The sequence below is a fragment of the Lissotriton helveticus genome, chromosome 2_1 (assembly GCF_964261635.1).
Source record: "Lissotriton helveticus chromosome 2_1, aLisHel1.1, whole genome shotgun sequence".
Taxonomy (NCBI): domain Eukaryota; kingdom Metazoa; phylum Chordata; class Amphibia; order Caudata; family Salamandridae; genus Lissotriton; species Lissotriton helveticus.
Window position 1 is genome coordinate 2127272300 of NC_136059.1, and position 14789 is coordinate 2127287088.

Here is a 14789-nt window from a genome sequence, read left to right on the forward strand (position 1 = left end):
CCTCGCAAGGGGTCCATGGTCTGGGTCAGGATCAGGGTCAGAGTTTCTACACACAGCTTCACCAGAGTCTATTTGCGATATGGTTAAACCAGACATTACTTGTGAGCTATTTGTAGCTACAGGGAAAAAAGCCTCTAAAACTAGTGACTGTCTCAGACTCTACTTGATTGATTTTAATGAGACAAAGATTAATGCAGATCTAAATCGTGTAAAAGAATATAATAGGTTAAGAAGAGAGCATGCTCCAAATTTACCTCAATATCCTCTATTTGAAAAGCGTGTGATAGGCCGAAAAAGAAGAAATTAGAAAAATTGTAGTGAAGTTGTAGCAAAAAGAAAAAAAGTAGATGAACCAGTAATTGTAAGCAGAAAGGAAAAGGATTCAGTTAAAGATGTTGTTGGATTTCAGTTTGAAAACAGTTCTGGTGTCAACTGCTATGCTAATGTAGTGCTTAATGTGGGGTTTTTTCTCCAAACTTTACAAGAACAGATTGTTGAAAATCGGGATCAAAGATTTTGTTGTTTGTTGAATTCTGTGTTTGAGAAATGTAGCAGTGATAGTACAAAAATAGAAAGTGTTTCTGAAATTCGAAATGTTTTAGACATATGTTCTGGTCTAAATCCATTTTCACAGAATATTCAGCAAGATTGTCAGGAATTTCTAATGTATATGCTTGTTGAATTGCAAGATGAAGGTATAGATGTAGAACATTTTTTTGGCCTTTCTTATAAATGGCATGGGAAGGGAAAATTGGCAAAAGGATCAACAAATACATACAAATGTTCACAATAGATGACAATAAATTCTCCTATTGGTCTTGTGGCTGAAGTCCACTGTACAATTATTCAAATGTTTTCAAATATCATCACACCCACAGGAGGATAAGATTACACATTTCTATTTATTGTAATCCAGTCAAAGTATACTTATCTCATTTCTTTTATATGTATATCACAAAACACAAGCGAAAAATCCTCTCAAAGCAAATATATGCACTATACACAGCAAATTAACATACCTATGTACATTCGTATATACAACAAATATACACAGTGAAACAACATATACACTTTATACAGCAGAACATATAACAAAATACGGGATATATTTTATATATATATCTTTGTTGAGTACTTGCTATCTTTCACCCTATAGAACAGTACTACAAGAGTGTCCTCTTATTAAATCTAGCTGGTACACTGGGAGGTAGTCGGACACAACGGTTCCAAGCCAAAAACCTCATGGAACCTAAATCTTCACATGTGTCCAGTGATGTATCTTTCACAAATTAATTGAAAACAAAAAGACTCCTCCAATTGGAAAGTGCCGACGCGGTTGCGTTTTGGCCTTCCAACAAATTAGGCCTCTTCAGGACAGGGTGACAAAAGAAGGGGGGGAAACTGCAATTCCAATAAAGCTAAGCTGCCCGAAATGTACAAAAACGCCAACTGTTTCTTGTATATGTCCGCTCTGCTACTCTTAAGGGCAAATCTAGAGGTCGTAAATAATCCTATGGTCTCGAATGTTCGAGTGTCGGCAGTCCTTAGTTCTGCTACAACAAGTCGCCATAAAGGTCAGGTTCTTATAAATGGCAGCATAACTGCGACAATTGTTCCTTTTCAAGTACTACTACAATAGACACTGAAGATTTATATATTTGACTTTACCAGACTGCAAATCAGTGTCTTTTTTTTTTTCAAAACCAAAAATCAGTGTCTTTTAATAATCTAGTTAGAGAAGCAAATCAAAACATGGTCTGTACTCAATGTAAATCTGCAATGCTATCAACATTATTTATACAAAGATATGGACAGTATGTAATTTTAATGTTCCAACGATATAGACCTGATGGAACTAAATTGACAACGTTAATTAAAAATTTTGTGGCTTCTCAATTATCAATTTCAGGAAGAACCTTTGCAACTGCAGCAATTATTTACCATGATGGTCCTTCGACAACATCAGGACATTACACAGCTTATTTAAAATGTCAAAAAGGCTGGACTAATTGTAATGATACTCAATTGACTTTCAAACAACGTTTGCCTTCTGACTTACAAAATTCTTACCTAGTGTTCTTACAACCGAAATTTTAGGAAAGGTAATTGGCCTATGAAGATTGGAGCAGTTAATAAAACTTAGTCTGCTGTTCAAAATTACTTTGTGAGGGAGAGTGATCAAGATAATAAAAAACGTGTAGTTGTCATAGAGGTAGTGTAAGTGTATCACATAGTGAGTGATATCAGTATTATAGGAAATGTTGATCATGAGTGAGCCAGAGGTGGAAATATAACTATTGTTACATGATGTAAAAGATGTTGGAGCTTTTCTTTCAGAAACTCGGGTAAATGGAAGTTTAAGAGTTCTATTGAGTAATTTCCAAAGAAAAGGACTTTCCATATACTATTTGGCCTCGTGGAAAAGTAAGTGGATCAAAAATGAGTTAAGATATGTTTTTTCTAAGTTTTACATTATTTATTGAAACGTTGTATGTTTTTTTTTAAACACCCTCTTTTTGATTGTGGTTTTTTTTGCCCGCTGTCATATGATGAGTAGTATTGAACTCACTGTTTTAAGTGAAATTCCATATATTCTGAGAACAGCAAAAATAAACCATATAACATGTTGTACAAGTTATTTTGTATTGTGAAATATATATTATACTCCCCTTGTCTCACGCTCACTCACCTTTTTCCACCCTCTATCATCCCTCTTTACTCACCCTCACTGCCCTTCTCTCACTCTCCTTCACCCCCGTTCCCTTACTCCACTTCCCTCACTACCCCTCATTCCCCATTCCTTCACTCCCCTTTCCCTCTCTCCCCTCCATCACTTTCCAGCTCTCAGTCACTCTACTTCACACCCCTTCCCCTTCTTTCCTTCCTTTGCTCCCTCAGTAATTCCCCTTCCATCACTCACCTTACTCCACTTCACTCACTCCTTCTCTCACTCCCTCTGTCCTCTCACATCCTCACTCCCCTTCCCTCACTCTCTCACTCTTACCCTCACTCCCTCCATCCCCTCTTTTTGTCACTCCCCCGTCCTTCACATTCACTCCCTTTAACTCACCAACACTCCCTCATTTACCTTTCTATGCTCCCTCACTTAGTCTCCTTCTTTAACTCCTTCCTTCACTACCTCTATGTCCTCACTCCCTCACTCCCCTTGTCTTACGCTCACTCGCCTTTATCCACCCTCTTTCACTCCTCTTTCCTCAACCTCACTGCCCTTCTCTCGCCCTCCCTCACCCCGTTCCCTTACTCCACTTCCCTCACTTATCCTCATTCCCCATCCTTAACTCCCCTTCCCCTTTCTCTCCTCACGCACTCACCTTTTCCCAGTTCCTCTGCTTCACTCCCCTTCCCCTTCTTTCCTTCCTTAGTAATTCCCCTTCCCTCAATCACCTTACTCCACTTTACTCATTCCTTCTCTCATTCCCTCTGTCCTCTCACTTCCTCACTCCTCTTCCCTCACTCCCTCTCTGTTACCCTCACTCCATCTATCCCCTCACTCTCTCACGCCCCTTCACTCACCCTCACTCACCTTACATCCCTCATTGTCGTGAATGCACACTCACTCACTCCCCCTTCCCTGTCACTCACTCCCCTTTCCTTACTCCCCTTTCCTCCATTAGTTTTGATTACTGACATTCCTTTAGTATCTTACTCACTTTCAGTTCATTTCTCTCTCCCTCTCTTCCTCTCTGTCACTGAATCTATCCGCCTCATTATCCTCTTAGTAATTTGCTCTCCCTCTATTTCTTTTTCACTCTCTCTGTCCTTCACCATTCCTTTGTTTCCCTTTCTGTGTCCTTCCCTCCTACTTTATCTCTTACTACCCTTTTATGACTTTTAATCTCCTGCCTTGTCTCTTGTATTTTGAAATAAATATTATACATTTATAAGTAATTATTTTTCCCTCTTTCACAGATATCAAATGTATTAAAAATATGTCATTATGTTTACATTACTTATAAGGTAAGTTTGACAAACAAAATTTACTTTCTCATCACTCTTTTCCTTAACCTCACTACTCTTCTCTCACCCACCCTCACCCCGTTCCCTTACTCTGCTTCCCTCACTTATTCTCATTCCCCATGTTTACTCCCCTTTCCCTCACTCCCCTCCCACACTCACCTTCTTTTAGACCCCCTGCTTTACTTCCCTTCCCCTCTCTTCCCTTCCTTCGCTCCCTCACTCATTCCCCTTCCCTCACTCACCTTACTCCACTTCACTCACTCCTTCTCTCACTCCCACTGTCCTCTCACATCCTCACTCCCCTTGTCTCACTCTCTCTCTCTTAGCCTCACTCTCTCTGTCCTCTCACTCTCTCACTCCTCTTCCGTCACGCTCCCTCCCTATAACTCACCCACACTCCCTCACTTACCTTTCTTTGCTCCCTCACTCAGTCCCTTTCTGTCACTCCTTCCTTCACTCCCTCTATCCCCTCACTCCCTCACTCCCCTTGTCTTACCCTCACTCACTTTTAACCACCCTCTTTCACCCCTCTTTACTCACGCTCTCTGCCCTTCTCTCACCCTCCTTCACCCCCGTTCCCTTACCCCGGTTCCCTCACTACCCCTGATTCCTCATCCTTCTCTCCCTTTCCCTTTACTTTCATCCCCCACTCACCTTCTCTCAGTACCTATGCTTCAGTCCTCTTCCCCTCTATTCCCTTCCTTTGCTCACTCACTCATTTCCCTTCCCTCACTCACCTTACTCCACTTCACTCACTCCTTCTCTCACTCCTTCTGTCCTTTTACATCCCCATTCTCCTTCCCTCACTCCCTCTCTCTTAGCCTCACTACCTCCGTCCCCTCACTCTCTCAGTCCCCTTCCGTCATGCTCACTCCCTTTAACTCACCTACACTCCCTCACTTACCTTTCTATGCTCCCTCACTCAGTCCCCTTCTCTCACTCTTTCCTTCACTCCCTCTGTCTCCTCCCTCCCTCACTCCCCTTGTCTCACTTGCCTTTATCCCCCCTCTATCACCACTCTTTCCTTAACCTCACTGCTCTTCTCTTACCCTTCTTCACCCCGTTCCCTTACTCCACTTTCCTCACTTATCCTCATTCCCCATGTTCACTCCCCTTCCCCTCACTCACCTCCCACACTCACCTTCTTTCAGTCCCCCTGCTTCACTTCCCTTCCCCTCTCTTCCCTTCCTTCACTCCCTCACTCATTTTCCTTTCCTCTCTCACCGTACTCCACTTTACTCACTCCTTGAGAATATGTAAGGAATATAGCTCTTTTTGGAGAATTGGAGGTAGTTCTAAAAAGAACTGTTTTTTTTCTTCTTTTTTAGTTATTTTTTTTTTTACTTTTTCCGAACGTTTTAAAAAATGTTTTTTACTTTTTTCAGAACAAAAACAAAACTAGGGAATGCAAAACTGCTCAACAGGGGCAAAAAAAAGGAGAAAAATTAGGGCCGAGGGGCGCAGCGGTGTTCTTCCCTGGTTCTAACAATTATTTGAATGCTCTGCTCCCCATAACAGAGCAGTTGGTCACACTGCTTACAACGAATTGTAATATCTCCAAAAACAGGTTGAATATTTGGGATCATCAGTGCTGGTCTTCCTCTCACCTATGATGTTGAAGCTCCGGTGGAAGTGGAGGGGCCATCTAGCGGTAGATTGCGAGCAAGGGCTCTGGTGCTCTCCCGTGCATAATTAATCGGGTGCCTCCTCTAAACATGCCTGATTAAAGTAGCATTCCCAAAACTATACTTCCGGGTGGGATCTCCTCGTGATAGGACAGTGTCACAAATCTTGCAGGTGACTTTGGGAGCATTGCATTTTTTCTCCCCCTCCGGAAAAGAGAAAAACTTCCATATGAAGTGGTCCTTCACTTTTCTCTGTGGGGGGGCCTGAGGACTGGTCCTGGGAAGGGTTCTGGGAACCAGACATGGTGGAATCAGATTTTTGTTTTGCAGGAATAGACAAGAGGTGCTGTCTCAGCAAAAGCAAAGAGGTTGTGAGGGAAATGGGTGGGGTGGTTCCCTACTTGTGAAAAAAAACGTATTAACCAATCAAAAGTGTTGTTTTAAGGTCACATGGCTTGATGCGCGCGTACGCTACGCGCTCCGGGGCGCTTACACGCGGGCGCTTACGCGGCACGTATGTAGGTGCTTACGGGAACGCTTCCGGGGGCGCTTACGTGGCGCGTCAGAATGACGTTTTGCTAGATTTGCTTAAATGCGTTTAAAGGTGAAATAGGGTTATTAAAAATGAAATTTAGTACTTTTATGAGTATGCCACTAAATGTCTTGCATTATTATTTACTTTAAATACATAATTATATATTTTTTCGCATGCGGGAATAGCGCTCTTGCTACGTGTACGGGTGCGTTTACGGATGTGCGTACCCTGAGCGCTCCGGGGTAAAAAGATAAAAAAAACAGAGGAAAAATACATTAAACAATTAATATTAGAAAAATATACATTATTTAAATAATTTTATAAAAAATATAATAATTAATAGCTATAAAAAATAGCTATAACGTAATAATTCACTTTAAAAACCGTAGGTTACAAACTCGTTATAGTTAGGAATTAGCTATTAAAGAACCTTTGAAATTCACTGAAAAAACCATAGGTTTAACACTCGTTATAGTTAGGAATTAGCATTTAAAAAACCTTTGAAATTCACTGAAAAAACCATAGGTTTCACACCAGTTATAGTTAGCTGAACATTTTACTCATACAAAACCATTGAAATTCCCACGTTATAGTTAGTGATGTCATTTGAGATGTCATCAGTGATGTCATCAGTGATGTCATTTGAGATGTCATCAGTAATGTCATCAGTGATGTCACTGACCATGTCATGAATGATGTAATATGTGACATCATCAGCAGTGGATTGCGGGCGCGCGAGTTATAGTGAGTCCAACTAACTATAATGTGGGAATTTCAATGGTTTTGTATGAGTAAAATGTTCAGCTAACTATAACTGGTGTGAAACTGGTGTTTTTTCTGTGAATATCATGCACCGGAGAAAATAACGGATATGGACCACAATATCATGCAGATGTTATTTATTTGGTGCTCGTAGACGCCATGACGTGTTCCGGCCCCTCCCTCAGGCCTTGCTCACATGACACAGTGTAAGTCAACACATTGGTTTAAATACTTTTTTTGCATAGTTGTAACGCTTTTACCAAGTAGACATAGACAATTGATAGCTCAATTTACATGTGCAGTCTGTCTTTCTTTTACATTTCATTCGGTTTTGTGCACAATTGTATATAAGGCTGATACATAGTAAAAGCATATAAATAATGTTTAAAATAATATAAGGCACAACAACCACTTGTTTTGGGTAAAAACATGAAACGGCAGCTCAGTTATTAAAAACCATATGTGTTAAAAAAGTGCAAAAATGTGCTAGTGTGATAGGAGATGCAATAGGTTATGACCCTAATGTTCCAAAGGAACAATATTGGTCATTTTAGTGGTTTTTGGAATACACGAAGATCTAGGTGAAATGACAAATAAGTGACTCATTATATAACTGTTTAAATACATTTATAGTCACAATGCCAAGGAACATTTTAAAAAGACTGGAGTCCCAGTATCGTGGAATGTACATACATTTTCATAAAGAGCTTAGTGCAAGGCAAAGTCGGTATAGGGAAGATTGAAGGAAGTTATATGACATATTAATATCAATATAAATACTGTTGCCACAGAGTAAGAGGTGTTAGAATCTTGCAGATGTCAAATGTAATGGTATGTATTAAATTTGGGTTGACCTAAAATGTGTAGATGTATTCACACATAAATACATAAATAAATATATATATATATACATCAACAAGAATGAGTAGCAAAAAGGTGTTCTCCACACATATACCAACATTTGTACACTCCAAGTAATGCATAGGCACAGCCTACACTGTATTCTATAGTAGATAAAATCAAACCATAATAGTTATACAAGGAGCTGTATAAAAAGCGAAGATATACAAGTAAGAGAACCCACCCCAAACCACCCATAAATATTCAATAAATACATATAAATACATATAATTAGATATAAATACATACAAAAGACTCATTTAAAAATATATCACTTAATCAGAGAAAAGATTTTGATTTTACACAGTTGATCAGTCCGTATCATATTAGAGACATGTAAAAAGATCTTCAGACATGTTTAGGCCAAATGGCTGCTTAGTGTTAAGTTCCAATATGTACCTGGTTTCTAGCTGCCGTAATTTCTCCTCTCTGTTCCCCCATCTCCTACTCGCCTGGACAGAGTCAACGACAAAGTATCTAAGGTCATGGCTGTTCGAGTCATGCTTGGATTTAAAATGTCGGGCCACTGGATATGTGTTGTCTTTGTTGTGTATAGCTCTCAGGTGTTGAAGAATTCTTTTGTGTACCTGGAGCTTAGTGCTCCCTACATATAATACATATATGTAATAAATGTATTAAAGTAATACTTTACAGTTGCGCATAATGTTTCTCAACATGACGTTGTGTTAATACATTTATATAGTTCGAAGCGTGCCGCCAAAATGCCGCGATCCGGCAAATCACAGCGCATTGTTTGGAGAAATTTCAAACCTAAAACTACTGAGCCCACAATGCATCTTAACAGCCATGTGGTGCCATCAGGTACTTAAGGTAAACACAAATGATGGACATATGTTTGTAACCGTGATCAGGGACAGTTGTTGTCCGAAACGCGTAGGTGGGGAACCAACAGAAAATAAACTAAAGATCAACAATCGAAGTAGTGTGCGGTGTTTTCTCTTTTGAAGAGTCTTGCTGAAAACATATATATATATATATATATATTCACTGAAAAAACCATAGGTTATAGACCATATATAGTTAGGAATTAGCATTTACAAAACCTTGAAAATTCACTAAAAAACCATAGGTTATAGACCATATATAGTTAGGAATTAGCATTTAGAAAACCTTATTTTACTCACACAAAACCATTGAAATTCCATATATAGTTAGTTGTACTAACTATATATCGCGCATCCGCAATCCACTGCTGATGATGTCACATATTACATAATTCATGACATGGTCAGTGACATCACTGATGACATCACTGATGACATCTCAAATGACATCACTGATGACAACATCCAGTGACTGTATGTTTCTGTAAAGTTAAAATATGTTTTACATATTGAAGAATGAGTAGATGTATAAGTGTCTGAATGAAGGTTTTAGTAGGTGCGTGGTTGACTGTATGAGTGAGTGATTAAATGCGTCCTACTGAATGCATAGGTTAGTGACTAAACTGTGTGAAAGTTTGCATCAGTATGTCTGTTGTTGTGCAAGCTGCTGCATGTGTTGATCAGTAGCTATATGAGTGGCTATATGGGTTATTGATTGGTTGGCCAAGTATTTGTATGGGAGACTGAGTGTGTGTGTGGCTGGTTGGGAGGTGTGTGACTCTGTGCAGATCAATGTGTACTTGTATCAGTGATTGTATAAGAGAGTAAGTATGTGTTAGTATATGTTTGAAAATGTAAGGTGCTCTATGTTTAACTGTATAGATTAGAAAATGGAGGTGTGATTGATTCTTTGCATGACTGACTAGGTGTGTGAGTAACTCCATGGATGAGCAACAGAGTGTAAATGTCTGTATAGGTGTATGAGTGCATATGATAGTGTTGTAAAGATGAGTGATTGTATGTATGAATGATTGTATGGATGAATGAGTGAATGTGTGTGTAGACGTAGGAATCAGTGAGTGCGTATGTAGTAACTAGTATTGGTGTGTCAATGGTTTCAAAAATTATACTCTGTATTTAACACTGGTTGTGACAGAGGTTATATTAAAATGTGAGGAGATGCATTGTATTGTCACATGAATGATATCATCAGTGATGTGGTCATTGATGTCAAATGAGATGTCATCAGTGATGTCATTTGAGATGTCATCAGTGATGTCATCAGTGATGTCACTGACCATGTCATGAATGATGTAATATGTGACATCATCAGCAGTGGATTGCGGATGCGCGATATATAGTTAGTGCAACTAACTACATATGGAATTTCAATGGTTTTGTGTGAGTAAAATAAGGTTTTCTAAATGCTAATTCCTAACTATATATGGTCTATAACCTATGGTTTTTTCAGTGAATTTTCAAGGTTTTGTAAATGCTAATTCCTAACTATATATGGTCTATAACCTATGGTTTTTTCAGTGAATTTCATTGGTTTTTTAACAGCTAATATCGGTAGCTGTAAAATGTATTCTTCTATAAATCCAAAAATATATTTTATATGTTTATGAATAATTTTTTTTTTTTATATTTTTTTTTCTTCGTTCCCGCTTCGCGAATCGGGAAGCTTCCCGTTAGCTGACCTTGATGCCGCGAAATAGACCGCGAGCCGGTAAACGTTTCTTTACCGCAAGTGCCGCGTTAGAAAACAACATCGTGACGCCTCCCGTCCGCATGACGTTTCACGTTGTCGCGTGATACGTCATATGACGTGCTACGTTAGCGAACTGGTACGCGAAGCGAGTCGCAAAGCGCAGGTTTCTGGAAGCAAACCGGGAGGCCCTGCAAAGCGCTTAACGTAAACACAGCAGGTCATGTGACTTGGTAATAACACTTTTCATTGGTTCATTTCACTTTTGGTTTCCTAATGATGTAAGACTAGGTCATATAATCTAAAATGAACACTTTTCATTGGTTGAGAACTCTTGTTTTTCCCAAATGATGAAAATCCCTCCTTCTTTCCTCACTCTGACTTTCATCATTGTGAGAGAAAGACCCTTTGTGATCACTGAGCAATGGCTTCTTTAGTAGCTTCAGCTGGTGCTTCCCCACCACCTCCACCACCTCCAAGGAAGAGTGGACCACCTGCTCAAGTTATAATTCAACAAGAAGAGGAAGAAGAGGAACAGAACGACGAGCACGAAGAGAGGCAGTTTTTGCCTGAGGAGCCCAGGACGTCTCACCGGAAAGAAAACTTCATTTGGCAATTTTTTAAAATTCCCAAAGGTCAGAAAAAAGTAAATGCAAGATACGTAACTTGCCTTATATGTCAAGATAGACTGTCCAGAGGAACCGAGAAAAAATACAGTTTCGGAAACTACACAATGCATCGCCATATGACTAGGTGGCATCCTAACGACTACAGTGCTGCACAGTTTCGGAACGACCTAGATAATCTCCCTATTATGGCCAGAAGATCTGTTGTACCGGAAGTAACGGGACCAGAGGGCAGGGAGATGGTGCCAAATATACAAATGAGATTTGGTGAAGTAAAACACATCTGCGTATTTTGCGATGGATTCATTTGCTACGGAGAAAGAAGCATCACGCTGATCAACAGAGCTATTGACTATCATATGCAAGTTTGTACGAAACGCCCAAAATAATAAATACTTTTTTTTGTTTTGTTGCTCCTGTTGAGCCCTTTACAATGAATCGTTTTCATTGCCCCCTCCAAGAAAAACCCAAAAAAATATAAAACTGTTCAGAAAAATTCAAAAAAAGTAAAAAAAAATTCAGAAAAATAAAAAAAAAAGTTCTTTTCAGAACTACCTCCCCGTTATTAAAAAATTGGTACAATATTTGGAACTGTGCCAACCTCTATTTCTCTTAGTTCGCTTCCCAGTTCGCTTGGCGGTACGTGAACCGGAAGCGAACCAAAAACAGTAAGTATAAGGGAAGGAAACAGACACTTATGTTAAAAGAAAGACAGCTATAGGGGAGTAAACTAGAGATACTATTACCCGTAATCCACTGCTGATGATGTCACATATTACATCATTCATGACATGCTCAGTGACATCATCAGCAGAGGATTGCGGGTTTTTTGGCAACGTGCCTTATCCACGGTTTAATAACGCTGCCTTTTGCTTTATATACGTTTTCAAATTGTATGAAATATATACCAATAGGTCGTTATGAACCTTTAGGTAGTGCTTTTCTTCATGAGGTCTGGTCGCTTCCATACACATACAGATGTTTCAAAGATGATCAAGAAGTTTATCTGAATGGAGAGGAATGCACTGAGACGCCAGATCATTCACTAATGTGTAGGCACATACAGTTACACGGTTCATGCAACAAACACCGACCAAATATGGCTTGCGTGTTGCAAGGCACGCCAGTTCCTGCTATCATCCCCACGTTCAAGTTGTTGGAAAATGGTAGTTATTTGATGCTCAATAATGAAGATTGTTCTGAGTTAATTAAAAGTATTCCTTTTATCGTAACAGTAAGTGAACGGGTTATTTGCTGCAGAAATGTTCTATTTCCTCCCACACATGAACATAGGGAGTTTTCAATTTGGCCACAAATACCAACCTTGGGAGAGATTTCAACGGCATGGCAAGAATAAGAGCTCTTTTGTCTCAGAGAGAGGTGGCCTTGAGTTCGGCCCGTGAAACTTTCGTGCTTCACATAGCGAACACCCGTACAGAGGTGCAGACCCTTTTCAATTCACATTTGCCTTTCAATTTCAGCAAGATGGTTCGGACTATCTTTAACGCATCCTCCACAAAGGCCCTGGCACACTTTTTTAAAGTTGTTACCAGTGGTCTCGTGACTTCATTTGAGAAAATCTTTGGAGTCATCCCTGCTTTCTTTCATTGTATTTTCTCCACTCTGCTTCGTGGATTGGCATTTTTACTTGCATTACCAGCGGACGCTCTTGTGCTTTTTTACATTTTTAAATATGGATGTCCCTCCTATGCAACCTCCCACCCTGCAGCTGCTGACACTGTTCCGCAATCGCATGCTAGAATATTATGGCACAATGCCGTTGGCGATATTAAGCACGGCATATGGATTATCTTTTCGATTCTCCTACTTCACCTGTGTCCAGCCTGTATTTCACTGCCTGACCTGTGATTTCGATTGGGCCATTGATTTGTGTCTCTGCGGACCGGTTTCTCCTGACGTCGACTTTAATCAGCTGATGACTCCTATCATTACTCACGAGTTGGTTTGTCCTGGCGAAAGGATTATGGCTGTGGCATTGATGCATGGACTATTTGGTCCCTGGAATTTACTGGCGGCAGCACAGTCTTTCTTGGAACAGAGCTTTCTTGAAAACCCACCGAGCTGTCCTCTGATGGTGATAGAGGATCCGGTGCTGGGAGAGCACGTATGTTCTTTTCCGCTTTTAAATTGGATGGCTGAACTGTTTTCGGATGAAGACGGTGACTTCCTATTGGAGGCTGTTGCAGCTTATTTTGCATACACAGTTATGTCATAGACCTTTTTCATGTTTGATATGCTGAGTACTAGCATTTCATTGACAATTCATTGACTTATTTTTCAAGTTTTTATTATTTACCTTGCCTATTGGCTTAAGACTCGATAAAGTACTTGGCTGTTTTATTTTTCTTTAGCATTAAATGTTCCTAGTTTTTAATGCTTTACCTTGCGGACCGTCCACATATAAACTTGCAATCTGCTCTCATGAGATGGCACTTCTATTATCTTATTCAGTTCGTTTCCGGATCATGGGGAGGTGTCATCTAGGTCCTGGATATCTTTACACCCTGTTAAGTTAGCATGGGCTCATTACCGGTTTAAACGCCATTTTTCCTTTTTTGCAACTTCTGCACACGACACTTAGTTGTTGCTTTAGCTTTCCACCTAGTAGTTCATCGTGGTTTACATGAGAATAATATGTTATTGCTCTACTATCTGCTTTGCTTGTTAAACTATATCTGTACAGCGAGTGCTAAAGTTTCAAGAACAACACGATACAGAATTGTTATGAGGTCTGATCTCTACGACTTCATACTCATAACATAAGTGCAACTTCTGCCAATTCTGGGCATGAGGCGGGTTTTATATTGCTTTGCCGAACATACATACACAACAGTTGATGCGGTTCACATGAAGAGAGAGCTGGTGTATGCTGATGTGATTCCTTCAAATCTAAGACACTAAAGTATGGGCACGCCCTAAACCAACACAAAGAGACCTTCTTAGCAAATAATATAATATGTGTATTAGGGAGGGTGAGATATAAGCAGCCGCGGGCCGTGGAGGGAGTTACGGTGAGGCAGGGAGGCGGGGAGGGGGAGAAGCAGGGTGGAGCCCTCTCTACCCTGCCCCTCCCCCTCCCCGCCTCCCTGCCCCACCGTAACTCCCTCCACGGCCCGCGGCTGCTTATAAGTGTTGCTAACTCTTATTCATTTACAGCATGTTAACATACTGTCACCATTCGCTTTTTATGTACTAGTAACTATGCTGGTAATTTTGCTACTGATAATATGTGTACTTGTATTCTCCACCCTGCCCCTCCCCCTCCCCGCCTCCCTGCCCCACCGTAACTCCCTCCACGGCCCGCGGCTGCTTATAAGTGTTGCTAACTCTTATTCATTTACAGCATGTTAACATACTGTCACCATTCGCTTTTTATGTACTAGTAACTATGCTGGTAATTTTGCTACTGATAATATGTGTACTTGTATTATCTAAGGTACTACGCCTGAGAAGACGGCATTAGTAAATAAACATTTCAAATACACATGTGTTCTTCTTAACTCCATGTTCTGGTTTCTAAGAAATATATAACGACCGACTGTTCATGAGTTCCACGTATCCTGAGGTACTATAAGTTCATATTCTGGATTGTCTAAACATTGAGAGTTTGTTATATCCAATGTGACACTGTACCTAGCTTGCTAAGGAGTTTTTGATTACTAACGTGAGTTTTGGGACACCCTAATTCGCCGAGGTTCCAATCCTCTGTCCACAGTTCTGTGTGAGAACAGAAACCCTGCGACAGGGGCACCCCCGACCCTTGCTGGAGCTTCATCACACTTGCGATAC